The 27,427-nt window shown below is 36.1% G+C and overlaps 1 protein-coding gene across 5 annotated transcripts in view; it reads left to right on the top strand.

Moving 5' to 3' along the window:
• Window positions 1-27,427, top strand: part of LOC136040091 (uncharacterized) — a 113,611-nt gene that overhangs the window by 15,076 nt on the left and 71,108 nt on the right. Inside the window, exon 2 of one of the 5 annotated variants that reach the window (XM_065724175.1) lies at window positions 308-420. The exons of the other annotated variants lie outside the window; for them this stretch is intronic. The gene's annotated coding sequence lies outside the window, so the exon portion shown is untranslated. The remainder of the gene's footprint in view (window positions 1-307; window positions 421-27,427) is intronic. 5 annotated transcript variants of the gene reach the window in all.

The following is a 27,427-nucleotide window of genomic DNA, read 5'->3' on the forward strand; positions in this document are numbered from 1 at the left end:
TTCATGATAGGTAAAATTTACTTAAATGCAACAAACCACAAGGACTAGATCTACAATTACTACTTAGGGATTCTTTTCAAACTCTTAAAGAAATGTCACTTTGGCAAGGTCGGGGCTCAAAAACTTTTTGTCATTAGTGGCAACGTATTTTGTTTTGAGTCCCTTTGCTTCATAAACTATTGATATTTTGTCAATCCTATGATTCTGACAGGACTGCTTGGTAGCCTTTTAAATGACCTTACTTAAAATAGATTTAATGTATTTTAATCCCCTTTAGGAAATTTGACTGTGTAATTTTGTTTGGCAGGATGAATTACTGCTGAATTATTAACTTCCGCTGAGGGGACGTTACAATGCTTTGAATCCTTCTTGGTGAGTTGGAAGGGAGGAGGATGTCACGTCGATTATCAGACACATTAGGTATGTTCAACTGGTTTGAGATTTCTAGATTGTTCATTGTGGGCAGTGTGGTGGAAATAATTCCAGAAATATAGGTCAATGATTTCTCAAGCTTGTGTTCTAATTCCAAAAGCCAAAAACTGTCTCTGGTTTGAGAATTCCAAATTTGACTAGGGTTAACTAGATTTGGGAAGCACAGTTCTTAACAAAGGGAAGTCGACCCTTTCAGTCTGTCATGTTGCATAACATGCAGCAAAAATTAGGGAAAACTCCCTCTGAGCTGACACTTCTCGTGAAGTGGGGTGAGAGATGTGACTGAGGTGGCTAAGGGTAATAAAGGGTCTACAAGAATTGAAGTGCTGCCCTGTATCTGAAATACCGCTTCCTGTGGAGGACAACCCCACTTTGTGGTGAAGTTAGAGTAGTTTAATTTATAACCTGGGAAAGCAGGGTCAGTGGAGATTTGGTCTAATCTCCCTGTTGATATTGAGCATCCTAGCTCTTGAATCCGTAGAGTGGGATCGGGATTGCAAGTAGAAGATAAAACATGTTATTTTAAAGGGTTTACATGCATTCTATGGGTCTCCTTAGAGGATCAGTCTGGACACGTCCAACTTTCAGTCCAAATAGCCCACTTGCAGCCCAATAGCCCACTTTGCAGCTCCTATGTGAAAAGAAGAATTGCTACCTCCACATTTAACTGAATTAGAAAACACTCTGAATCTGCATTCAGGACATGAAATTTTTGTCTAGCCATTATATATAAAAATGGGTTAACAAACTAAATATAATCTCGTATGTCACAAGATTTTAGCAGGAGGAATGAAGACAGGCTGGCCCCAACTAAGACCACTTCTTGGACCTTGTCAGGAATAACAAAAAGCAAAAAACATTTTGTTTCAACTGAAAGTAAGGAGCAGCATTAAAACTTGCAATGAACAGAAATTATTACGTATATGAGAGGGTTTTCCACCTTGTCAGTAAATCGTTCTCTACGCTAAAGTTTGAATTTTGTTCCAATATTTAAGAATGACCCCTAAATCACAAAGGTCGTTTAATCAGAATAAATAGTTCTTTTGAAAGTACTAAAAAACTTTGGCGTAAAGAACGAGGTAATGACGACCTCATATATGTAATAATTTCTGTTCATTTTAAGTTTTTGCGTTGCTCCTTACTTTCAGTTGAAAAAACTTGTCGTTTTATTTAATTTCTTATCGCTTCTTTAAACAATTCTGGGAAATCCAGCGCCCCTTCATGGAAAAGTACTCTTCTCCCATGAAAAAATCTTCCTACATAAACCCTCCCACGTATTCCTTCCTCCCTGACCCCCCATACCATAACCAGAAACTTCTGTATACTTCCTTATAACCAATACTATATGCAAACAATGGGCAAAGCTCATTACTTGTAGCCTTTCCCCCGGGGACTGTGGGGGATTGGGTCATCCTAAAAGACATATATATTATATTTCTTGAGTATACTTAACAAATGACCGTCTAAAAATTTTGCGCTGGCACTTTGGAAAAAAGCGCGGGAGGGGGCCAAGCTTCCCTCCAATTTCTTGGTCATTTAAAAAGGGCACTAGGACTTTTAATTTTCGTTTGAATGAGTCCTCTCACGATATTTGAGGACCACTGGGTCAATACGATCACCCTTAAGAAAAAAACAACAAACAACGAATAAATTAATACACGTCCGTGATTTTTCTACTGGCAAAAAGAATTCAAATTCCACATTTTTGTAGATAGGAGCTTACAACCTCTATAGTAGGGTCTTCTGATAGGCTCAATCTGAATATGTGATTTTCGTTAAGATTCTATGACTTTTAGGGGATATTTTGCTCTTTTTTGAAAATAGGGCAAAGTTTCTCAGGCTTGTAACTTTTGATGGGTAAGGCTAAACTTGATAAATATATTTGAAATCAAACAGTTCGTGGTGACGAATTGTAGTAAGGAGCGACCCGGCTCAATAGTAAACGAAATTCCAAAAAAAAGGAATTTCTATGTTTAAAAATACATCAAAAGAATTGAATTTTTATGCTGATTCTAAATATATAAGTTTCATCAAATTTATTCTTTGTCATCAAAAGTAACGAGTCTGAGAAAATTTGCCTTATTTTGGAAAATAGGGGGAAACACCCCCTAAAAGCAATATAAACTTAACGAAAATCACACAATCGTATTTGGCGTATCAGAGAACCCTAAAGCAAAAATTTCAAGTTCCTACCTACAAAAATGTGGGATTTCGTATTTTTTGCCAGAAGACAAATCACGGGTGCGTGTTTATTTGTTTGTTTGTTTGTTTTTTTGTTTTTTTTTCAGGAGTTAGCGTATCGACCAGGTGGTCCTAGAATGTTGCAAGAGGGCTTATTCTAACGGAAATGAAAAGTTTTAGTTCCCTTTTTAAGTGACCAAAAAATTTGAGGGCATCTAGGCCCCCTCCCACGCTCATTTTTTCCCAAAGTCAAAATTTTGAGATAGCCATTTTGTTTCGCGTAGTCGAAATCCATAATAACTATGTCTTGGGGAATGACTTACTCCCCCACAATCCCTGGGGGAGGGGCTTCAAGTTACAAACTTCGACCAGTGTTTACATATAGTAATGGTTATTGGGGAGTGTATAGACGTTTCAGGGGGATTTTTTTTCGTTTGGGGGGTGGGGTTGAGGGGAGAGGGCTATGTGGAAGGATCTTTCCTTGGAGGAATATGTAATGGGGGAAGAAAAATTTAATGAAAAGGGCGAAAGATTTTCTAGCATTACTATAAAAAAACAATGAAAAAATAAACATGATCAGTTTTTTCAATTGAAAGTAAGGAGTAGCACTGAAACTTAAAACGAACAGAGATTATTACGCATATGAGGGGTTCTAAAAATACTTTAGCATAAAGAGCGAGGTATTTAGGAGGAGATAAATACCTCACTCTTTATGCTTGAGTGTTTTTAGTAATTTCAACTATTTATTCTACGGCCTTTCGGATTCAGGGGTCATTCTTAAAGAATTGGGACAAAATTTACGATTTACTGTAACGAGCGAGGTATTAACGAAGGTACAAAACCCTCTCCTATACGTAATAAAAATATAAGAATATAAAAGTTTGTTACGTAAACTAATTCTTAAGTTACGTATATTTTTACTAATAAAAACGTTCGTTAAAAATTAAAAGTTCTAGTTGCCTTTTTAAGTAACCGAATAATTGGAATGCAACTAGTCCTCCTTCCCCACCCCTTATTTCTCAAAATTGTCTGATCAAAACTAAGAGAAAGCCATTTAGCCAAAAAAAGAATTAATATACAAATTTCATTTTAATAATTTATGTACGGAGAGCCAAAATCCAACATGCATTAATTCAAAAACGTTCAGAAATTAAATAAAAAAAAACTAGTTTTTTTTAAACTGAAAGTAAGGAGTGACATTTAAAACTTAAAACGAACAGAAATTACTCCGTATATGAAATGGGTTGTCCCCCCGCAATCCCTCGCTCTTTACGCTAAAGTTTGACTCTTTGCCGCAATTCTGCTTTTAAAACAATTAAAAGCTTTAGCGTAAAGAGCGAGGGATTGCGGAGGGGACAACCCATTTCACATACGGAGTAATTTCTGTTCGTTTTAAGTTTTACTGTTGCTCCTTACTTTCAGTTAAAAAAAATATTTTTTTTTTTTATTTAATCAGCATAAGAATCTGATTCTTTTGATGGAACTACTTGCACAAAAATTCTGTTTTTAAAGTTTTGGTTACTGTTGAGCTGGTCACTCACTCGTTAACACGAACTGTTTTATTAGGATATTTTATTAAATTTCCAATGGGGCCAGAATGGGAGCCCCCATTCATTTGCAGATTGTACGTTTGATGTTTATGTCGTTAAATTTAAAGCTATTTTTCTGTAGTTTTACCTAAATAGTTGTTTTTGAGTTATTTAAGTCAAAAGTTCCACCCCAATTCCAAATTCCATCCAGAAATGGCTGTTTTTGAATGGCCCAACTTTGGAAAGACGAATATCGCCTCAAAGTAAAGACATAGCTGGTTTTTCCTGAATTAATTAAATAAAAAAGTTTTTTTTTTAACTGAAAGTAAGGAGCGACATTAAAACTTAATAACGAACAGAAATTATTCCGTATATGAAAGGGGCTGTTCCCTCCTCAATGCCCCAGGCTTTACACTAAAGTTTAAATATTTCTCCCAAATCTACTTTTTAAAAGAGTAAAAAACTTTAGCGTAAAGAGCGGGGTGTTGAGGAGGGAATAGCCCCTTTCATATACGGAGTAACTTCTGTTCGTTTAAAGTTTTAATGTCGCTCCTTACTTTCAGTTAAAAAAAACTTGCTTTTTTTATTTAATTTCTGAACGTTTTTGTATTAATGCCTGTTTTGATTTTGGCTCTCCGCGCAAGAATACTTAAAACGAAATTTGCGTATTCATTGTTTTGGCTAAATGGCTGTCACATAGGTTTGATTGGACAATTTTGAGAAAAAAGGCGTGGCAGAGGAGGCCTAGTTGCCCTTCAATCTTTTGGTTACTTAAAAATGTAACTAGAAGTTTTAATTTCTTACGAACGTTTTTAATAGTAAAAAATATACGTAACTTACGAATCAACTTACGTAACGAACTTCTATATTCGTATAATTATATTACGTATATGAGGGGGTTTCCCCCCTTTTTAATACCTTGCTCTTTACACTAAAGCTTAAATTTTGTCCGAATTCTTTAAGAATGACTCCTGAATCACAAAGGCCGTAGAATAAATAGTTGAAATTACTAAAAATACTTTAGCGTAAAGAGCAGGTATTTAGGAGGAGGTGAATCCCTCATCCATAATAATTATGTTTTCATATCCATAAAAAAGACAGGCATTTTGTTCAGCATATTCGAAAAACCTAATAAGTAGTTCTTTGGGGACGGCTTACCCCCTCGCAGTTCACGGGGGAGGGGCTGCAAGTTACAAACTTTGACCAGTGTTTACATATAGTAATAGTTATTGGAAGGTGTACAGACGTTTTCAGGGGAATTTTTTTCTTGGTTGGGGAGGTGTTTGAGGGGGGTGCTACGTGGGAGGATCTTTCCGTCAAATAATTGTCATGGGAGAAGAGAATTTCTTTGAAGAAGGTGCAGGATTTTCTAGCATTATTTAAAACAAACAATATGAAAAACTTTTTTCAACTGAAAGTAAGGAGCAGCATTAAAACAAAACGAATTGAAATTATTATGGATATGAGGGATTCACCTCCTCCTAAAGTTTTTAATTGTTTTAAAAAGTCGAATTGTGGCAAACAGTCAAACTTTAGCGTAAAGAGCGATGTATTGCGGAGGGGACAACCCATTTCATATACGGCGTAATTTCTGTTCGTTTTAAGTCTTAATGTCGCTCCTTACTTTCAGTTGAAAAACTAGTTTTTTTTAATTTAATTTCTAAACGTTTTTGAATTAATGCATGTTTGATTTTGGCTCTCTGCACATAAATTATTAAAATGAAATTTGCATATTAATTCTTTTTTGGCTAAATGGCTTTCTCTTAGTTTTGATCAGACGATTTTGAGAAATAAGAGGTGGGGAAGGAGGCCTAGCTGCCCTCCAATATTTTGTTTACTTAGAAAGGCAACTAGAACTTTTAAATTTTAACGAATGTTTTTATTAGTAAAAAATATACATAACTTAAGAATTAACTTACGTAAGAAACTTTTATATTCTTATATTTTTATTATGTATATGAGGGGGTTTGTCTCCTCGTTAATACCTCGCTCTTTACATTCAATCTTAAGTTTTGTCCCAATTTTTTAAGAATGATCCCTGAATCAGAAAGGCCGTAAAATAAATAGTTGAAATCACTAAAAATACTTTAGCATAAAGAGCAAGGTATTTATCTCCTCCTAAATACCTCGCTCTTTATGCTAAAGTATTTTTAGAACCCTTATATTCGTAATAATCTCTGTTCGTTTTAAGTTTTAATGCTACTCCTTACTTTCAATTGAAAAAACTTTTTCCTGTTTATTTTTTCATTGTTTTTTTTATAGTAATGCTAGAAAATTCCGCGCCCTTTTTATTGAATTTCTCTTCCTTCATGACATATTCCTCCAAGGAAAGATCCTCCCACATAGCCCCTCCTCTCAACCCCACCCCAAAATAAAAAAAAAACTGAAAACGTCTGTACACTTCCCAATAAGCATTAATGTATGTAAACACTGGTTAAAATTTGTAACTTGCAGCCCCTCCCCCAGGGACTGTGGGGTAGTAAGTCATCCCCAAAGACATAGTTATTTTGGTTTTCGACCATGTGGAACAAAATGGCTATCTCAAAATTTTGATCCGTTGACTTTGGGAAAAAAGCGTGGGAGGGGGTGTAGATGCCCTCTAATTTTTTGTTCACTTTAAAAGGGCACTAGAACTTCTCATTTCCGTTAAAATGAGCCCTCTTGCGACATTCTAGGAACCCTTGGTCGATATGATAATCCCTGGGGAAAAATAACAACAAAAAACAAATAAACACGCACCTGTGATCTGTCATCTGGCAAAAAATGTGATATCCCACATTTTTATAGATAGCAACAGGATTATCTGATACGTTGAATGCGATGGTGTGATTTTCACTAAGATTCTATGACCTTTAGGGGGTGTTTTCCCCTATTTTCCAAAATAAGGCAAATTTTCTCAGGCTCTTAAGTTTTGATGACAAAGACTAAATTTTATGAAACTTATATATTTAAAATCAGCATGACAATTTGATTCTTTTGATGTATCTTTTAGCATCAAAATTCCGTTTTTTAGAGTTTTGTTTACTATTGAGCCGGGTTGCTCCTTACTACAGTTCGTCACCACGAACTGTTTGAAGATCGGTCAAAGTTTGTAACTTGCAGCTCCTCCCACGGGGACCTCGGGGGAGTAAGTCGCCCCAAAGACATAGCTATTAGTTTTTCGACTATGGTGAATAAAATGGTTATCTCAGAATTTTGATCCGGTAACTTGGGGAAAAAATGAGCGTGGGAAGGGGCCTAGGTGCCTCCCAAAAAGTGCCAAGTAGTACCAAAAAGGGCACTAGAAATTTTAATTTCCGTCAGAATGTGCCCTCTTGCAAGATTCTAGGACCACTAGGTTGATACGATCATCCCTGGGAAAAAGAAAAAACAAAACAAAAAACAAATAAACGCGTACCCGTGATCGGGCTTCTGGCAAAAAATACAAAATTCCACAGTTTTGTAGAGAGGAGCTTGAAACTTCTAGTGTGGGTTCTCTGATATGCTGAATACGATGGTGTAACTTTCCTTATGATTCAATGACTTTTAAGGGGTGTTTCCCCTTGTTTTCTAAAATAAGGCAAATTTTCTCAGGCTCGTAACTTTTGATGGGAAAGACTAAACTTTATGAAACTTGTATATTTAAAATCAGCAATAAGATGCAATTCTTTTTTATGTAACTATTGGTATCAAAATTCCATTTTTAGGCTTTCGGTTACTATTGAGCCGGGTTACTATTGAGTTCGTTACCAGGAAGTGTCTGAAAATAGTTTTCTTAGGATCCGTTTTGCGTTTTCAGTAAAGTGAAATATCACAAATCAGTTTATTTGAGAAAGTTTTAAAGACATATTTTACATAATAAGTAAAACAAAAAATTTTCTTCCTCTTATGTTTCAACTTTTCTCCTTCAGTTGGTAGGAAATAAGTTTTTAAAAACAATAAGTTTTTTTAATTTAGTATCTAATAAGCCTATTGTCCGTAAAACTACTAAAGTACTTAATTTGCGCTTCTTACATGTAATGAAATCAATTTATTATTCAGTTGAGAATAATTTCTTAAAGCCGCTCTGGAGAAATAACACAAAAAAATGCTTTTACATATTTTTTAATCATTGAAGTCTCATAATGATGCATATTACTTTTTTTTAAATAATATTCATTCTGTCAATCTGGAATATTCTGACTTCTTTTCCTAAGAATAATTCATTCTTTTCTTTCATTTCCCCCCTTTCAAGTCTTTCTTTTAGTACTAAGGAATAATTTTCAACTCAGTTCACACAGACTGCTTTTAGAATTTCTTTCTTTCAAATTCTATGATCTCTTGACCGAAACCCTAACAAATGGGAACAATAAATTTTGGAAGATTCTTTATTCAAAAGAAATTTTTTATGGAGAGTTCGTTGAATATGAAGCTTTGTTAATTTTTTTTCCTTTTCAAGTAATTCAAAAACAAAGATTATGTTTGCCTTAAGTTTCAATGTTGTTCTTTACTTATTAATTAAAAAAAATGCAAATTGATTCTAATGAAAGGAAAGAACATAGTTGAAACTTAAATCGAAAAAATTATTGCATTATAATTCATTACAGGCATCATTAAAAGTTTTTCCAATAAAATGACTCGTTTCATTTCCTTGTGTTTGTCGAAGTTTGAAAAAGTACTGCTCCACTACAAATTGAGCTTTGTTGAATATCCTAAAGAATAAAAATTCAATATTCAAACATATCTATTCTATGGCTTGCAAAAGACTTTTGAAACCTTTCATATTAGTCTTTAGTTTTCTACAGGCTGCTTAAGCTCTTAATCAGCTCTTAATCCTGCCTCGCTGTGTCAGTTTTGTGTTTTCAGTAAAGCACTAGTTTTTCAGAGCTCTGCAAATTATACGAAATAGATTTTTTGAAGAGTTTTTTCAGAGACATGTTCCATAAAGAGTGAGGTAAACACTTTGTTTCCTTGATTTTATTTTATTTTTTACTTTTTAACAAGTAAAAACAAATGAAAGGTTTTAACAAGTAAAAATATACCGAATAAACCTTTAAAAATATCAATGTCCAACTTAGACGAAAGAGTTGAAGAATTAAACTTTAGCTTTTGCCAAAAATAGCAAAAAATATCACATTTCCTCCTCTAGTTAGTCTGATTTGGTGGGCTTTGGCGAACCATCTATTCACAAAATAGATCGTATTAGACGTGCCTAATGACAGAATTGATTTTCAAAGATAATATTTTTTGAGGGAAGTAAAGAGCGAAGTTGAAACTTAATAGAAAAAAAATTATTGTTTCATAGTCTATCTAACATATATCAATAAAGCTAGTACAAATAAGCCACATAATCATATTCCCTTGTGTTTCTATGATTGTAGATAACTAGCGCTTTACAGAAACAAAGTATAAGAAACAAGAATGTTGATTTATTAGTTAAAAGTAAGTACGTGGCCTGACAACAACAAACTAATCTGTAAAGCTTTTCATAATCTTACACCAGCTGTGATATCAGTAACTTTCAGAATACAATTAAAATTACCTTTAGAACATAAGCATAAAAATACATACTTTTTTAATAACCGCAAAGTCACTGAACAGCATACAGAAATATTGGATTAATTTATCAGGTAACATTTTGCTCTCACCAGCTATTATACCAAAGTTGAGTAATAAATAGTCGTAAATTGTATGAACTACATTTTAGATTACTCAAAAAAATGCTTTATTTGTATACTTTAAAAGTAGCCTTAATTGGTTTACTTTTACTGTACCAAAACTCATATATTGTTTTTGGTTTTGGCCAAGCTATATTTTGCAAACCTCAACTTTTAAGAATAGGAGGAGGGGAGGGGGTACGTCAAGGGATAGTCATCTGGAATTTTGACATTCAATTATTTGTTCTTCTCTGAATTTATTTCTCTTAAGAACATTCGATATTTTAAAACATTTTTCGAGCCTCAGCGTCGGCTGACCCTCTTAAAACGTTCGTAGTGAATACACCCAACTGACTAATGAGACTTACCAAGAGGGCTGCGAGAGGGAGTGTACGAGTGAGGTTCTAGTAAATATCTAGTTAAGGGTTTTGGACCACTACAGTGGTACCTTTATATGCTTCCAAGCATTTCCACTTAAGGAGTGGCACCAAAAGTGCCGTTTTTAGTGCTACGTTGCACTTACGAATAGTACAACTGATAAAAGTATGTAGATATGAGCAGTAGCTTCCAAGTGAGCGACCAAACATCTCTCTAAGAAGTTCTGGATGCCAACTAGCCCCTGCTTTTCCAAATGGAGCATGGCACCATTATAGCCATTTTTAGTGGTGTTTGGCACTTGCAGAGGGTCAATATTACAGGCAAAACGTAGATATGAGCAATGTCCCTTATATGGGCTATAAAAAATTTGTCTACGATGTTTTGGTAGCCCACCCCATTAGAAATGTCACAAAAAATGTAATTTTAATGTCATATGACACTTGCAGATGGTGGGAATTTTTAAAAAGAACGTAGATATGAAACATAGCTTTTGGATGAGCCATTAAAAATCTCTCTATGATGTTCTGGTATCCCGCTAGACCTGCTGAAAAAAAAGAAAAAAAAAACGGGAGACAAATCAGTGCTACCGAAGCAAACAAGTGATTTTCCTTGTTGTTTGTATAATAAACAATAAATGTTTATTCGAGTTTATAGCTGACTTCCTTAAATTATTTTGCCTAGCCTGACTGGACTAAGTCTTGTTAATTCTCCAATTTGTTTTGGAAATAGCTAAGAAACAAAGTGTTAATTTTTACCATAAATCTGAAAATTTTATTTTTATTTAAATTTTATTTTATTTTTACCAAAATGGGAAAAAAGCTCGAGATTTTGATTTGATGAATTCTACTAAATTATAGAATGTGCTTTTTCTTTGAGTTTTTGCTTTGTTTGATTTGTTTGAGTGTTTTGTAGTTATCTTTTGGCTCCTCATTTTTGAGGGAAATTCTACCACCGCTGGGTCACGGCTCTTCCGAACTATAGCAACAAAAGAATAGTGTCATTTCATATCCCAATTTGCTTTCCTTCCAAACATAATATTCGCCACATCACAATGCATACCCCCCCCCTCACACATGCACATTAGTTACAGATATTGCCCTACAAAACCAAGGAGAACAGTACAAAAAGAAATCTTAATTCACAATGTATAGAAGAACTTCTATTCATCACATTTCTTTCTTTCTTTTCTCATGTTCAATCTTGTTTTTAAATCTGCTCTTATGAAAAACGACATGTATGTAAAAAATAAGTGCCATTATTTTTCTTAGTAAATACATTCAGCTTCCCCTCTAAAAAAAAATTGCAATATTTACAGTTGGGATAGTAAAATCTATTTGTGTTCCTCCTTCAAGAAAAAATCTAAATCCATCGCTGCATATTAAGTTAAATCTGTCAGGGTATGTTGGACTAAATAAGGAGAAACTGTACATACCTAAGTTGTAAAAGTGGTTCGGGTTCAGGTTCTTTTTAATAATAAATAAGTTACAAAATGTCCAGAGCCCGGCTGAGAAGACAAATTCGTAATGCACGGGATGTAACATCCATTTTGAAATATCAGCAAACGGCTAATAAACTCACGTTGTAGCTTTCAGGACATGTTGAGGGGGGTGTTGAACAAAATCAAAAGACACTATAGGCATCTGTATTTTCAAAATGGCATGTCTGCAATATCGTTGAGACCACAAAGTATATTAAATTAAAATGCTGTGTGCATCGACCCAAATAAAACCCTGTACATTAAGTTGGTAAAAAGGGAATCTCTGTAATATCTTAAGAACAGGTAAAGGTTAACACCTTTTAGTTAACACTCTTGAATGGGATGTTGAGACTGTTTTTATCCTGATTTTTCAAAGTGTCAATAGTAGTAGTAGTTATAGTACTAGCAGTAGTAGTAGTAGTAGTAGTAGTAGTAGTAGTAGTAGTAGTAGTAGTAGTAGTAGTAGTAGTAGTAGTTGTAGTAGTAGTAGCAGTAGTAGTAGTAGTAGTAGTAGTAGTAGTAGTAGTAGTAGTAGCAGTAGTAGCAGGAGGAGGAGTATTAGTAGTGGTAGGAGTGGTAGTAGTAGTAGTAGAAGTAGTTGTAGTAGGCCTACAACAAATTGTAGCACAAAAAAAAGGTTGTAGTACAAAGAAAAAATAATTCAGGGACTCTTGAACAGGATATTGAAATATCCCGTTTTATATCCAAATATTTGTTTTATATTTAGATATCGGTTTTTATCCAGATTTTTCCAAATGTCCACCTTTAAATGCCAAGAATAATTCAGGGTATTAATTTGAATCTTACAGGGAATATTGATGGGGATTTTGAACTAAATAAAGAAAATCATATTGTCAAAAGAGCGTATTTATCAAATAGTTCGTGGTAACGAACTGTAGTACGGAGCGACCCGGCTCAATAGTAACCGAAACTCCAAAAAACTAAATTTCATCAAGATCAGTTAAACCCATCAAAAGTTAAAAGCCTGAGAAAATTTGCCTCATTTTAGAAAATAGGGGGAAACCCCCTAAAAGTCATACGATCTTAACGAAAATCACACCATTAGATTCAGCGTATCAGAGAACCTTGTTGTAGAAGTTTCAAGCTTCTATCTACAAAAATGTGGAATTTTGCATTTTTTTTCTCTTTTTTTTTGCGAGAAGACTGATCACGGATGCGTGTTTATTTTCTTTTTTTCCCCAGGGGTGATCGTATCGACTGAGTGGTCCTAGAATGTCGCAAGAGGGCTCATTCTAACGGAAATTAAAAGTTCTAGTGCCCTTTTTAAGTGACCAAAAAAATTGGAGGACAGCTAGGCCCCCCCACGCTCAGATCAAAATTCTGAGATAGCCATTTTATTCACCATAGTCGAAAAACCTGATAACTATGTCTTTAGGGACGACTTACTCCCCCGCAGTCCCCGTGGGAGGGGCTGTTAGCAGGGGAGGATCCAGCCTTTCGTTCTAGGGGAGGGGGTGATTCTTACCGAAAAGAGTGGGGGTAGTGTCCTTTTTGTCGGCCACAAGGCTGACTTTAGTTTTCACGTTTTAAGTTTCCCTGGCGGTCTCTTGTTTAACACAAATGTGGTTTTCATATATTACAATAATGATTACAAAAACTGTACTTGATCTACTGACAACTGTTTACAAGCAAAATTCAAGCTTCCTGGCTCCACTGTTCGCAAACCTGTCGATTACTCTGTCAATGCTGATATCGATGTTGCGGTGCATATAAAGGAGGGCCAAACCACTCAGTCTAGTTTGCCCCATCTGTGCTCTGAGCCAGGTTTTCAGTTTGCGTAAAGTTGAGAAGCTACGGTCGGCAGATACTACACTCACCGGAAGAGATATAAAAATATCAAGAAGTGAGCTGACATAAGGATATAGGTCTCTGTCACATTCCTTGGCAGTTTCTTCAACTGAACAAGGAAAAATACCTCCTTCTCTCTTAACTCGAAGCCATCTACTTCTCCACACATGCACCTCTGCCAAAATAAGTGTTGCCCTGGTAGACGGCAGGGTTAAGCCAAGAAGTTGACCGCACATGCTAGAGATCTCTTTGACGGAAGATTGCAGCAAATCATCAGTACAATTCACAATATATGATAGCAGCAGTACGGTTAACCGGAAAGAGTTCAGCGTGTCTCTCTTGAGAATCGGCTCTTTAAGTCACTTATGACTGAGTCGAGCATAGGTATAAAAACAACACGTCGATAATATTCTTCAGACGTAGCATGAGGAGGATTATTTCGATAAACCTGTCTTTGTGTAATCCTTGGAACTTCAACAGCCAATTGGATTTTATCTGACAATTCTTTTACTTCCTCGAATACTAATGCGAACTCTTCGTCACACGTTTCCCGTCGCTTTGCTAGAATATCCAAAAGATCGGAAACGTGGCCACCGGCAGCACCCAAGTCCAAAGTCTTCTTCTGGAATAGCCGACTAAGAGGCAAGGTCAGAGCGCAAATACGGTGTAGACACTAAAGGGAAACCACGAATTCCGCACTATGTAACGCTGTGACAAGCATCTTTGCCTTCGGAGCGCTCACTGATTCCCTCCAGTTACCAATGTGTTCCAAACACTGTATGATTTTTGGAAGTTCGGACACAAACTGCATAAGTGACTCGTGTCACTCGATCCACCTCGTCTCGCTGATTCCCGTGAGCTGAGCGTTTAGAACCTTATTCAAGACGTAATTTCTCTTCGCGGATGCACTAAAAAATGCAAAAACTTCTTTTATAATGCCTATGGCATTTCTGATGCTCGAAACAGCTGGGCATCTTGACAAAGAATGGTTCAGGGCGTGGTTAAAGCAGGGACAACGAGACGCATTTCTTGCTTTTGTTTCTGAATTTCAACTACAGCACCACAGTTATTTGATACCATCATTGCAAACCCATCAGTACCGATTCCAACACAGTCGAGTAAATTCAAACCCATTTCTTCTAAAAGGCTTAGAACTAGCTGGCCAATCACTTTTCTGTTGACAGTCGGCTCTTTGGCTCTTTGTCTACAGTGGAAGGTTCAAAGGTGGCATGATGAATGTCAACAGAACCTATGAAATCCTCGCGTATATGGTTATCGAAGGCATAGCAGAGAGCTAAACTAAGTTGCGCTGAATGTGATACATCTGTTGTCTCATCAAAAATGATACTGTAATACCTTGCTGACTTAACTCTTTCTAGAATGACACCTATAACTTCTTTCGCACAACAGTCAATCAACTGGTTTTGAGTTGTTTTGCTGATGTAGGTAGCATTTTTTCCTGATGTTTTCAGTTGTTCCTTAAATTTACTGTCGCCACTTTCAGCACGATAACGTATTAGTTCTCGGAAGTGTCCTTCATCGGAAAGCGGCATGTCATCCAAGTTTAAGCTACCATCTTCCCGATGGCCCCTCAGTGGAATATTCTGCCTTCCTAGAAATATGATTGATTCCAGAATCGGCTTAAGCCTCTCTCGGTTTTCTGTTACTTGCTTCATTTGCTGTTCGTTGACGCGATTATTTACAGATTCGTGCGGAGAATGGTAGGCTCTTAGAAACGACTTTCCAGCCTCTACTGCGTCATGATGGTACTGGGAAGTATCATGTACTTTCAGGTCTCCATCTTTTCCCAGTAACTTAGCAAATTTTGTGACAGGCTTTGTGACCAGCTTTTGTAGGGGAACCTGTCTGTTTGAACCCCCGCTAGCCCCAGTTACAAAAAGAGGGCAGTATTTGCAAAAAAGGCCTTTCTGGGCAGCAGAATATACAAGCCAGTGGAAACTCTGGAAATGAGAATCGTTCAAGTACCTTTTTTCGTCTTTCCCCCATATTAAATGAACAGAATACGGCATTTGGCATCCAATCGGGAGTTTCCATGGCCTCTCCAGAATTTGGCCTCTCCTCTCACACTTTATTCGGTCGTCAATGGCATGTATTGTACCGATGTGGATTCTAAAATCGTTTTCCGGAAACAGGGTAGGGGGCGGGGGTATTGTTGGATGATCACTCCGAACGCTAACGGGGTTAACAGAAGATTGCCAAGTGTTAGAAATTTGCCCGTGTTCGTCACTTCCAACAGAACTAATTGAAGAGCTACTTGCAGTTACAGTTACACTATCTATTCTGCGAGACTTTGAAATGACAAAGCTGTCAAGCGTCTTTTGTTCGCGTTTTCCCGACATCAATATCGTTTAAACGACGAAAAATCCTCGTGACACATGCACATTCAAATTTCATTATACACTGGAACGAAATTTCTACAGTTCTTGATTATGTATTTTTTCATGTTGTGTCTTAAATTTCTCTCCGTTTTTCTTCTTTTTTTTCTTTTCGTTTATTTGTTTTTTCATTGTACTCCGTTTTGTTCCATGTGAAAAATACGGGTAATAAATATTTTACTTACTTACTTACTTAAATGTTTGTTTTGACACTTCAGGTCCGGTTGTGTTGCGCAACCCCACCCACTTCCAATGTTTACATCGAACAGGGAGGCAAGAACTAGCTAAAATTTACCGGGTGAACTGTTGCTATGCTATGAGGTGACAAAAAAAAAAATACTCAAGGCTAGCTTGATAGTGGAAAAGCTGTGGAATGAACGTAATGTAAAAAGGTTTTATAGTCTAGTTACAGTAGTTAGAACATGCGTAAGTGCAGTAAATAAAATTACAACCCGTCTAGGGGGGGAGCCCTCGCCCCCCTGGATCCACCCCTGGATGCGAGTTACAAACTTTGACCTGTGTTTAAATATAGTAATGGTTACTGGGAAGTGTACAGACGTTTTCAGGGGGATTTTTTTTGTTTAGGGGGGAGAGTTAAGGGGGGGGTTTACGTGGGAGGATATTTCCATGGAGAAACTTCTCATGGGGGAAGATAATTTCAATGAAGGGGACGGATGCGTGTTTATTTGGTTTTTTTTTGTTGTTCATTTTCCAGGGGTGATCGTGTTGACTGAATGGTCCTAGAATGTCACGCAAGGGCTCATTCTAACAGAAATTAATAGTTCTAGTGCCCTTTTAAAGTGACAAAAAAATTTGAGGGCATCTAGGCCTCCTCCCACGCTCATTTTTTCCCAAAAGTCACTGAATCAAAATTCTGAGATAGCCATTTTATTCACCATAATCGAAAAACCTATTAACTATGTCTTTAGGGAAGACTTACTCCCCCGCAGTCCCCGTGGGAGGGGCTGCAAGTCCCTTCCACTGGATTTTTTGGTTTAGGGGGAGATTTGAGGGGGGATTACGTGGGAGGATATTTCCATGGAGAAACTTCTCATGAGGAAAAAGAATTTCAATGAAGGGGGCCGGGCGCAGGATTTTCTACCATTATTTGAAAAAACAATGAAAAAATTAAATTTGAAAAGTTTTTTCTACTGAAAGTAAGTTTTTTTCTACCCTTTCATATACGGAATAATTTCTGTTCGTTTTAAATTTTAATGTTGCTCCTTACTTTCATTTAAAAAAAAAACTTTTTTTTATTTAATTATTAGTAAAGACGGTGCGAGCAGTAAAGATGTTAAAAGTAGAATAGACAAGCCTCAGGGTGTTTTTCACAGTTAAAGAAAAAGTTTGTAAGAATAGGAAGATAAGTCTAGAAACCCAGATTAGAACATTGGAAGCTAAAATGATGGCAGGGGTCAAATACGGCTATGATGTATGGGTGCACCGAGAAGCGGAAAAAGATTTGACAGATGTTTTCCAGAGAAATCGCCTATCTATTGTTCTGGGTACCCGGCTGACTGACCGTATTTCAAACAGTTGGCCGTACGAAAAGTGTGTTTTAACATTGGTTTCCAGGGCTACAGCGAGAGAAAGGTTCAGATGGTGAGGGTACATTCTGCGGATTAAGGATGACAGATTGTCGAAGACTGTATTTTCAAACGACCGTCTAGGGTAAACGGAAAGCAGGTCCTTCGTGGTTGGGGTAGGAGGATGTCATAAAGAAAGATTGAAAGAATATGCGAACATCCTGGGAGGGTGTAAACAGGGAGGCTTCGAATATATTAAGATGATAGAGGAGCATGCGTAGCTCAGGCAGATTGGTGCTGTGGAGAGTTGTTAGTGATTAGTATTAGTTGAAACTTTCAAGGAATACTTGGGGAATGAGGAATGCTTTTCTAAGTCAAGAGGCACTACTTGGATCCATATAGTCAAAAGTGCACATCTAAAATATATCAGAAACAGATAATAATATTATTCTGAAACACTTACGGCATTCTGAGATATACCAGAACACAATGTATCCCCCCAAGTATTCAAAAGGCCGCCTCAGCAATATCTCAGGAACAGCTAAGATATCAAGTTCATGCTTTCAGGGAACGTTGAACTAATAAAAATTAAAAGTATTTGCAAAAGGGTTCCTTCTACAGTGTCTCAGGAACTTCTAAGGGTAATAAATTATAATTTTCAAAGAATGATGAAACCCACGATACCCACTTGTAATACATAAGGAAATGCTAAGAGTATTATGTCAAAATTTTGGGAAATGAGGAGTTGAATAGTGAATTAATTAAAAAGTCACTAAGTTGGACAAGTATCTCAAAATGGCATAGCGGCAATACATCAAGAACAACTAAAGGTTTTAACCTATAACTTTCAGAGAAAGCCGAGAAAAATGTTAAAGTTAGACAAAGCCACAAGAATTTTCTAGGTTACCATAGGGATGAGCCTGCAGTATCTCAAGAATGGCTTACGATTTTAGTCTGAAAATAACAGGGGAGGCTTAGGGAGTATATAGAACTAAATCAAAATACATTGTTTGAATTCAAGTTGTCAAGAGATTACACCTGTAACATGTCAGAAGCAGCGAAGTCGAAGCAAATAAACAAGTTGGTATGTATTCAATATCATTGGAGCATCTTTGGGTATTAAGATAAAACTTTCAGGTAAAATTGAAGTGAACATTTAACTAATTGAGAATTTTCGGTCAAGAAGATATCAAAGATACACGATACAAACAGTCCCACTTTTGGAACCATATGCGACTTTACTATGGTGCCTCAAAGAGAATTTTATGCTATTCATATTGATTCTAGGACTAGCTTTGAAAAGAGTTCTCAAACAGTTCTATAGGATTTTGAAGCACATTGTTAGTTCTGGAGAAACAAAAGGAATGACAAAATAGACATTGGTATACCAATTTTTTTCTAATTTCAGAAAATATTTTTGCGTAAATAACCTTTCCTGCTCAGGTAAATATACAATAGCAGTTGCGATTCTGAATAATTTTTAGTTAAATTTTCGTCTATTTAGTAGTTTTTATCCCAGAATTAATTTTTTTTATACTTTTTCTAAGTTGGTTGGTAGGGGGATTTACTTACTTGCTTACTTAAGTCCTGGGCGTCCTCGTAGGTCGTGTCGGCACTATTTTCTGTACACGTTGACGGATCAATTTTCTGTAAAAAATTTGGCCATCTGGCTTGATTTAAAATTTGTAAAAGGTCGTTTCTGAAGATGTCTCACCAGCTCTTCCTTGGTTTGCCGAGGCGGTGACTGTGGTGCACTCTACCTTCGAAAATAGCTTTTAGTAGTCACACCTTCTCCGTCCGATGAACGTAGTCAAGAAATCTGGAGTATTGCTGTTTTCCATTTGAGCTCTTTCCAAAGTTCTTGGTTAGAGACTCTATCGAGGTATGTTATACAGGCTATACGGCGAATGCATTTCCATTCGAATGCTAAAATTTTTCGTTCGGGCTCTAGTTTCAGAGTCTACTCCTCACAGGCGTATAGGGCCACAGGAACGATTAAGCAGTCGAAAAGTCGTAGCTTTAGTTGTATAGATAGATGTTTATTCTTGATGAGGGGAAACAGCCTCCTGAAGATAGTACTTCCCAATGCAAGTCTTTTTTTATGTGACCACTCCAACTATTGTCCGATTTAAAAAGGCTTCCTAGGTATACATTGGGTGACCGATTCAACTACTACACCGCTTACTATGAATGAATGGGAGATGGGCTGCGGTCTGTTGCTGTACGCTTGACTTTCTTCTTCTTCGGATTAACGGTCATTCTGGAACTATTTGTTCCGGATTCTAGTTCAGAAGCTTGAGCCTGTAATCTCGGTACAGAATAAGAAAGCATATCGAGGTTGTCAGCATAAGCTAGGTTGCCCGTGGGGATTTTGTTAATGTCTAGACCTATTTTATTTTCCAGTAGGAATAGGATAGTGTGCAAGAATAGCTTGAATAGTTGGGGGAGAAAGTATGTAATCATAAAGCACATCTGAAATCGTTGCAAAATCTTATGTATGCCCTTCCAGGGTCTGAATGTAGTTGTGGTACTTATCTTATATATTTTGGATAATATTGATTAGGTTTTCGGAAACACCATAGTATGCCAGAATATTTCATAGCCCGTTTTGCCATACAAGAGAAAGGCTAGCTTGAAATCAAAACTTATTTGAAGAAATTCTTTGCCAAACTCAATATACTTTTCCCCAAGTTGTCTCACAAGACAAATATGATCCGTGGTAGATCGTCCGGGGCAGAAAGTGTCCAGATGATGACTGATGATGGGGCCTGTAACAGCTTTGATTAAGTTTAGGCGAATCCTTGGTAGAATTTTAGCTGGGTGGCTGGTGAGGCTAATGGGTTGATACTTTTCGCAGTTGTTTTTTGGACATTTTTCATGGAGCGGTACGATCACCATTTTTGCCCGTGCTTTTGGAAAATGGACTGCTGTTCAAGCGACTACAGCAACTTTACAAAGTATGTTCTCTAGCATTCTACAGCCAACTGTAAGTAGTTCGGCAGGTATACCGTCAGGCCTTGGAGCCTTCTTATAATATAGGCTTCAAATGGCATCTTTCACATTACTTAATAATGGTGGAGGATTGGGATCAGGCTCCAGTTCGGAAAATCTCGATATTACATTAGGTTTGCACGTAAGAAACAGATTGAATTTTCCTCCAGAACAGTTTTTGTCATATTTTCTTAGTGGCTTCAGTAACGTCAAGTGTACTACCATGTTTTTCCAAAATACTAGTGGTAGTGGCTGATGATTTTGTGACGAGTTCTTAGATTAGTTTGTAAATTACGTAACTATTTCCTAATTTGAAGTCATTTTTTCAAAACTAGTATTTCCCTCGTATGTAATTTCTAAGGGCTGCTCGTAACTTGTTTTGTATTGTTCGTTGGTTCATCTTGAACATATAATCACTTTCACGGTCCTGTTTGTTGCAGCTCTACTGTTTTTGCTCACTGATTTTAAAGATTTCATCTGTGATCCAAACTTTTTCAGTTTTAGATTTATGACCGAGAATCTCCAAGGCTGACTTCAATTAAATAAAAAAACAAGTTTTAATTGCAAGTAAGGAGTGACATTAAAATTTAAGACGAACAGACATTATTCCGTACATGAAAGGGTTGTCCCCTCCTCAACACCTCGTTCTTTACGCTAAAGTTTGACTCTTTCTCACAACTCTACTTTTTAAAACAATGAAAACTTTAGCTTAGAGAGCAAGGCGTTGAGGAGGGTACAACCCCTTTCATATACGGAATAATTTCTATTCGTTTTAAACTTTAATGTCGCTCTTTACTTGAAGATAAAAAACCTGTATTTTTTATTTTGTTTTACTTGTTGGCTCACCACACATGAATGATTAAAAAAAAATCTGCACATTAATTTTTTGGCTAATGGCTTTCTCATAGCTTTGATCGATAAAAAGTTTTGATCAACAAAGAATTTAATAAAAAAAAGGACTGGGGGAGGAGGCCTAGTTGCACTCGTATTTTTGGTTACTTAAAAAGGCTAATAGAACTTTTAGTTTTTTTTACGAACGTTTTTATTAGTAATAAATATGCGTAACTTACGAATTAACTTACGTAACGAAATTCTATATTTGTATATTTTTATTACGTATATGAGGGGGTTCTCTCCCTCTTCAATGCCTCGATCTTTGCGCTAAAGATTCAGTTTGGCCCCGATTCTTTAAGAATGACTCCTGAATCACAAAGGCCGTAGAATAAATAGTTGAAATTACAAAAAATACTGTAGCGTAAAAATACTTACTAGCGTATTACGTATATGAGGGGATTCTTCCCCTCATCAATACCTCGCTCTTTGCACTAAAGCTTCAATATGGCCCCAATTCTTTAAGAATGACCCCTGAATCACAAAGGTCGTTGAATAAATAGTTGAAATTACAGAAAAATACTTTAGTGTAAAGAGTGAGGCATTGTGGAGGAGAAAAACCCCCCTTATATACGTAATAATGTATGTTTGTTTTAGGTTCTAATGCTGCTCCTTACATCCACCAAAAAAAACTTTTTTTTTATTTATTTTCTCGTCGTTTTTTTTAAATAATGCTAGAAAATCCTGCGACCCTTTCATGGAAATTTTCTTCCCTAATGATAAGTTCCCAATAGTGAGTAATAAACAGTCGCAAATTGTATGAACTACATTTTAGATTACTAAAAAAAATGCTTTATTCGTAAACTTTAAAAGTAGCCTTAATTGGTTTACTTTTACTGTACCAAAACTAATATATTGTTTTTGGTTTTGGCCAAAATATATTTTGCAAACCTCAACTTTTAAGAATAGGAGGAGGGGAGGGGGTACGTCAAGGGACAGTCATCTGGAATTTTGACATTCAATTATTTGTTCTTGTATGAATTTCTTTCTCTTAAGAACATTCGATATTTTAAAACATTTTTCGAGCCCCAGCGTCGGATGACCCTTTTAAAACGTTCGTAGTGAATACACCCAACTGACTAATGAGACTTACCAAGAGGGCTGCGAGAGGGAGTGTACGAGCGAGGTTCTAGTAAATATCTAGTTAAGGGTTTTGGACCGCTACAGTGGTACCTTTATATGCTTCCAAGCATTTCCACTTAAGAAGTGGCACCAAAAGTGCCGTTTTTAGTGTTACGTTGCACTTAAGAATAGTACAAGTGATAAAAGCATGTAGATACACCATGGTCTGACTGTGTTTTGTTTCCCCATTCATAGCATTAAAAGTCCCGCATTACTATTAGAGGATATTTCTTTGGAATTTCGTCAGCTAGAACCTGAAGTTCTTGATAAAAAAAACCTCAACTTCTTCATCTGGTTCTGAGGAGTCCAGGGTGTACACTTTGATGAGGGAAAAATTTTCTACTTTCGGTCGTAGCTGAATCATCATGAGACGATCTGAGAGTGGTTTTGTGACTATGAGTGCAGATTTAGCTTTACGTGTCAAAAGAAACCAAACACCATGTCTGTGCGCTCCAACGCATCTGCCGGATTATTATAATGTGGTATCATCGGACTACTGTTCTCGTGAGCCAAGTAGGTGGGTTTCTGAGAGCCCTATGATGCCCTGTCTGCATCTTTCAAGTACTTTCACCATTGTTTCTAGTTTCCAAGATTTTTCCAAAGTTTTTACTTTTAAAGTGCCGGGATAAAAGGAGTCATCTGAGTTAAGCATAGGGATTTTCACTTCTGAAGCATAGTTATGCTCTTTAGGAGTCGTCAGAAATTTTCAGTATCGCGTACCTTCTTCTCAAATTGTAAGATCGTCATCTTTCCCGTACGCGGTAACAATATAATTTCCAATTTCATCCTGGCTTTTGTCGTTTGTCCCGGACGTCATAGCACGGTTTTTTTCTCTCTTAATTCAGCTGATCTATCATATTTTTCTACAAGAAGGTTCCATGGCTCTTTAGGGACAGCGGTAAGCCATTCCTCACTGTCTTTTGCAGCAGGCTATTAAATAAACAAGCAGAAATTGTTCCCTACATGAGGGGAGTAGCCCACACCTCAAGACGTCGCTCTTTAAAGTAAAAGTATTTTGTCTTAAAAGCTTCTTATTCTAATTAAATGATCTTTGTGTTTCAGAAGTTATTATTAAAGAATCACGACACAAAGTCAAACTTAAGCATAAAGAGCAAGGTATTAACGAGGGGTTAACTCATCTCATTTACTGAATAGTTTTGGTTCCTTTTAAGTTTTAATGTTGCTCCTTAGTTTCAGTTTTTAAAAAATTTGTTTGTTTTTTTACTTAATTTCTAATTGTTTTCAAATAACACCGGGAAATCTAGCTTCCCTCCTTGGAAAACTCCCACGTCCCACAGAGAGTTTGTCAAAATAGAGTCCCTTTCACCTAAAAAAATCCCTTTTTGGTGGGGAGAAGGAAATATAACCTTCTCCCCACCAAAAAGCTACAATCTGCCCAGATAATTCTATCCTTGCTGAAAATCCCCCAGGAAAATTTTTGATGACTTTTCCTCCTGAAAATATCCACTTGGAAAAAGATTTAATTTCTTATAACTCTTCAAATCATGTCGGAAATCCACCCTCCGTGGAAAACTTTCCCCGAAAGTTTCACCGCCTCGAGTGGAAATTTACTCCTGCAGAAATTTTCTCCCACGGAGATTTTCTCTCGCGGAATATCTCCCCTCCCCCACTGGAAAACCTTCTAGGTGGTTCCAACCCTGCTGAAAATTTCTCCCGAAACCGTTCCATATATTGAATTTATTCAGTAAAGAAAAATTAAGACAAATAAAACGAATTTTATATATGAAATATGGGGAATTCCCCCAGTATGAAATTTCCCCTAGAAAGCTCACCCCAAGCAATTCCCTCCTCAAGCAAAATTCTCACCGTGAAAAATCTCTCAAAGCAGAAAATTTTCTCCTCCAAAACGCCCCGTATAAATCAGAATGAAAATACTAAACGTACAAAATAGATAAATTTCGTAAGTTACAACCCATCTGCAGGTGATGTGGGAGACCATATTAGCCCCAAAGACATAGCTATTGGACCTTTAAGATATTCGACAAACTTTTGGTATGAAAATTCATAACAGTAATTAGTTACCATTTCTGTATCAAACAGTTCGTGGTAACGAGTTTTTACTGTTTTAAAAAGAAGAGTTGAGAGAAAGAGTCAAACTATAGCGTAAAGAGCGGGGCGTTGATGAGGAAGCAGCCCCTTTCATATACGAAGTAATTTCTGTTAATTTTATCTTTTAAGTTTTAATGTCGCTCCTTACTTTCAGTTGAAAAAACTGGTTTTTTTTTATTTAATAAGGTTTAAATGGCAATACTTCTCACTAGATATTTTTTTTTTTCACTCTGATCATCATTTGAAGAATCTTGGTTTTCATAAATACCCATTTTTTTCTTACTTGAACATCCATTTTCCTCATCCTTGCTTTAATTGCAACATGGGCACCCGCAAAGGGGCAGGGGAATGCCCCCCCCTCTGGAAACTCGGGACTATAAAGTAATAATAATGAAATTGAAGAAAACAGAGAAAAATAGGGGAAAACTACAGACAAAATGTGTGTTGCCCAATTGTTGGTTAACCTACCAGTAGATTTTGACCCTTAATACAGAAAATATAAGTCTTATTTTGTGACTGAGTGACTCCTTTCCAGTTTTCAGCAATATTTTTTCTATATGCTTTGGTCAGACTAACAAAAACAATCAAATTCTTTATAGTAATGAATTTTAAGTAATTAACGATCCTTGTTAATAACGAAAGTATAAGAGCCTAACCATTGACAACATTAAAGCAAAGAGTCGATTTCTTATGGTGATTCTCAATATTTGTATTATTTTTGTAATTAGTGCAGTTATTCCCACACAAGAAATTTCGTATAATTAAAGAAAACACAAGGAAAACATTTTAATAAGGGATAATTTTGGTAAAAAATATGCTGTCATCTTTTGCTTGCACTGCAAGAGTATCCATAAGCTGATAATTGAAGCCATTATAATCAGAAATGCATCCCCTGAACGGAATGATTAGAATTTCTGTATTTACCCCCTCGTGATACGTTTTTTGTGTTTTATTGTCATTTTTCCAGGAGTGATTGTATTTAACTAGTTGTCACTTTGAAAAAGATCTAATTTTCTACGGTTATGAAGTAAAAAGGTGTCAAATATATAATTTTTTGTATCCGAATTAAATTAAAATTTTGAATTAAAATTGTTTTCTTTAATTTTCTAAATTATAGTTTTAATGTTTGACCTTGGACAAACTACTTTGATAATGTATTACTTTTTACAAACACTGAGTCTAAAGACATTAAATATTTTCGTGTTTGATAGCCAAAACTGTTTATATTGTTAAAAAATATCCATCCAACGCTTCGGCATTGCTGAACATAACTAAGTGCAGGGAGTTTATATCTTAGTTTTTGTAAGTAGGCTATTGTTTTGTGTATTTTTTGTAATTACTTTCTTTTTAATTTGTTTGTACTTTTACTTTAATTGACATACTTTATACGTTGCCTTTGGAAAAACGTTTGTCTCCAAGCTTCATTAAATAAAAAAACAAGTTTTTTCAATAGAAAGTAAGGAGCAAGATTAATACCTAAAACGAACAGAAACTATTAAGTATATGATGGGGCTTCTCCCTCCTGAACACCTCGCTTTTCACGCTACAGCTTTTGGCAATTGAAAAAACTTACTTATTATTCTAGTTAAACGACTCTTGTGTTTTAGCAGTCGTTTTTTAAGGAATTGGGACAGAATTTAAACTTTAGCGTAATAAGCGAGCTGTTGAGGACGGAAGCAACCCCCTCACACACGTAATAATTTCTGTTCGTTTTAAGTTTTAATGTTACTCCTTACTTTCAGTTGAAAAAACTTGTGTTTTTATTCAATTTTTGACCGTTTTTAAATGTCAACATGATATTTGGCTCCAACTGCAAGGAAAGATCCCACTCCCCACTGAAATATCCTCTGGAAAATTCAATCCTGGGAAAAATTCTATCCCCGACAATTACCATTAACTTCTCCACGTGTAAAATCGAATTGCTAAAGAGAAAGTAAGACATATAAAAAAAAAACTCCATAAAGGGATTCTGGCAATTTCACACAGTGTAAAATTTCTCCTGTAAAGTTCACCTCCTAGAAACTTCCCTCTTCCTGGAAAATTCCCCTTCGCAAAATCTTCCCAGTAGAAAATTCATCCTCTCCTCTCCACCTGAAAAATATATGCATACTTCCCAATAGCAAATACGATATGTAAACAACTTAAAACCTCTCCCCAGTAGGGGGTCATTTTGTCTCCAAATATCTAGTTATTGGGTCTTTCAGCTACGCTGAACAAAATAGCAATCTGAAACTTTTGATTGGGTGACTATGGGAAAACCGTGACTTGGGAGAGATCCTAGTTACCCTCCAATTTTCTTGGTCACTCAAAAATAGCACTAGAACTTTCTATTTCCCTCAGAATGAGCCCTCTCCTGACGTTCCAGACCCATTGGGTCTATACGATCACCCCTGAGAAAAAACAAACAAAACAACAAATAAACACGCATCCGTGATCTTTCTTCTGGCAAAAATAATAAGATTCCACATTTTTGCATATTCCACAGCTTGAAATCTTTCAAGAAGGGTTCTTTGATACGCTGAATCTGATGCTGTGATTTTCATTAAAATTCTATGACTTCTAGTGGTTTTTTCCCCTCATTTTGACAATCAGACAATTTTTGTCAGGTTCTAAGCTTTTAAAAGTTAATACTAATCTAAATAAAACTTGTATTAGCATATTAAGCCCATTCTTTTGGGGTGTATACTAGCATCAAAATTCCGTTTTTTTAGTTTCGGTTACTATTGAGCCGTGTCGCTCTTTACTTACAGTTTGTTACAGTGAACTGCTTGATTACCCGACAAAATTCAAACAAAGATCATTGAAATATTGGTCGTTTCTTTTTTTACCAAAAGTAATGTAGTCATAAAAACTTTACAGTTCCATGAAATGTAATTAAACAATAGAAAGCTTTTTCAACCAAAGTAAGAAGCAAGTTTAAAACTTAAAACAAATTAAAATTACTCTATATATAAGGGGGACTGCCCCCTTCTCAACGTCTTGCTCATTAAAAAAAAAAACTTTATTAGTG

The sequence above is a fragment of the Artemia franciscana genome, chromosome 20 (assembly GCF_032884065.1).
Source record: "Artemia franciscana chromosome 20, ASM3288406v1, whole genome shotgun sequence".
Classification (NCBI taxonomy): Eukaryota; Metazoa; Arthropoda; class Branchiopoda; order Anostraca; family Artemiidae; genus Artemia; species Artemia franciscana.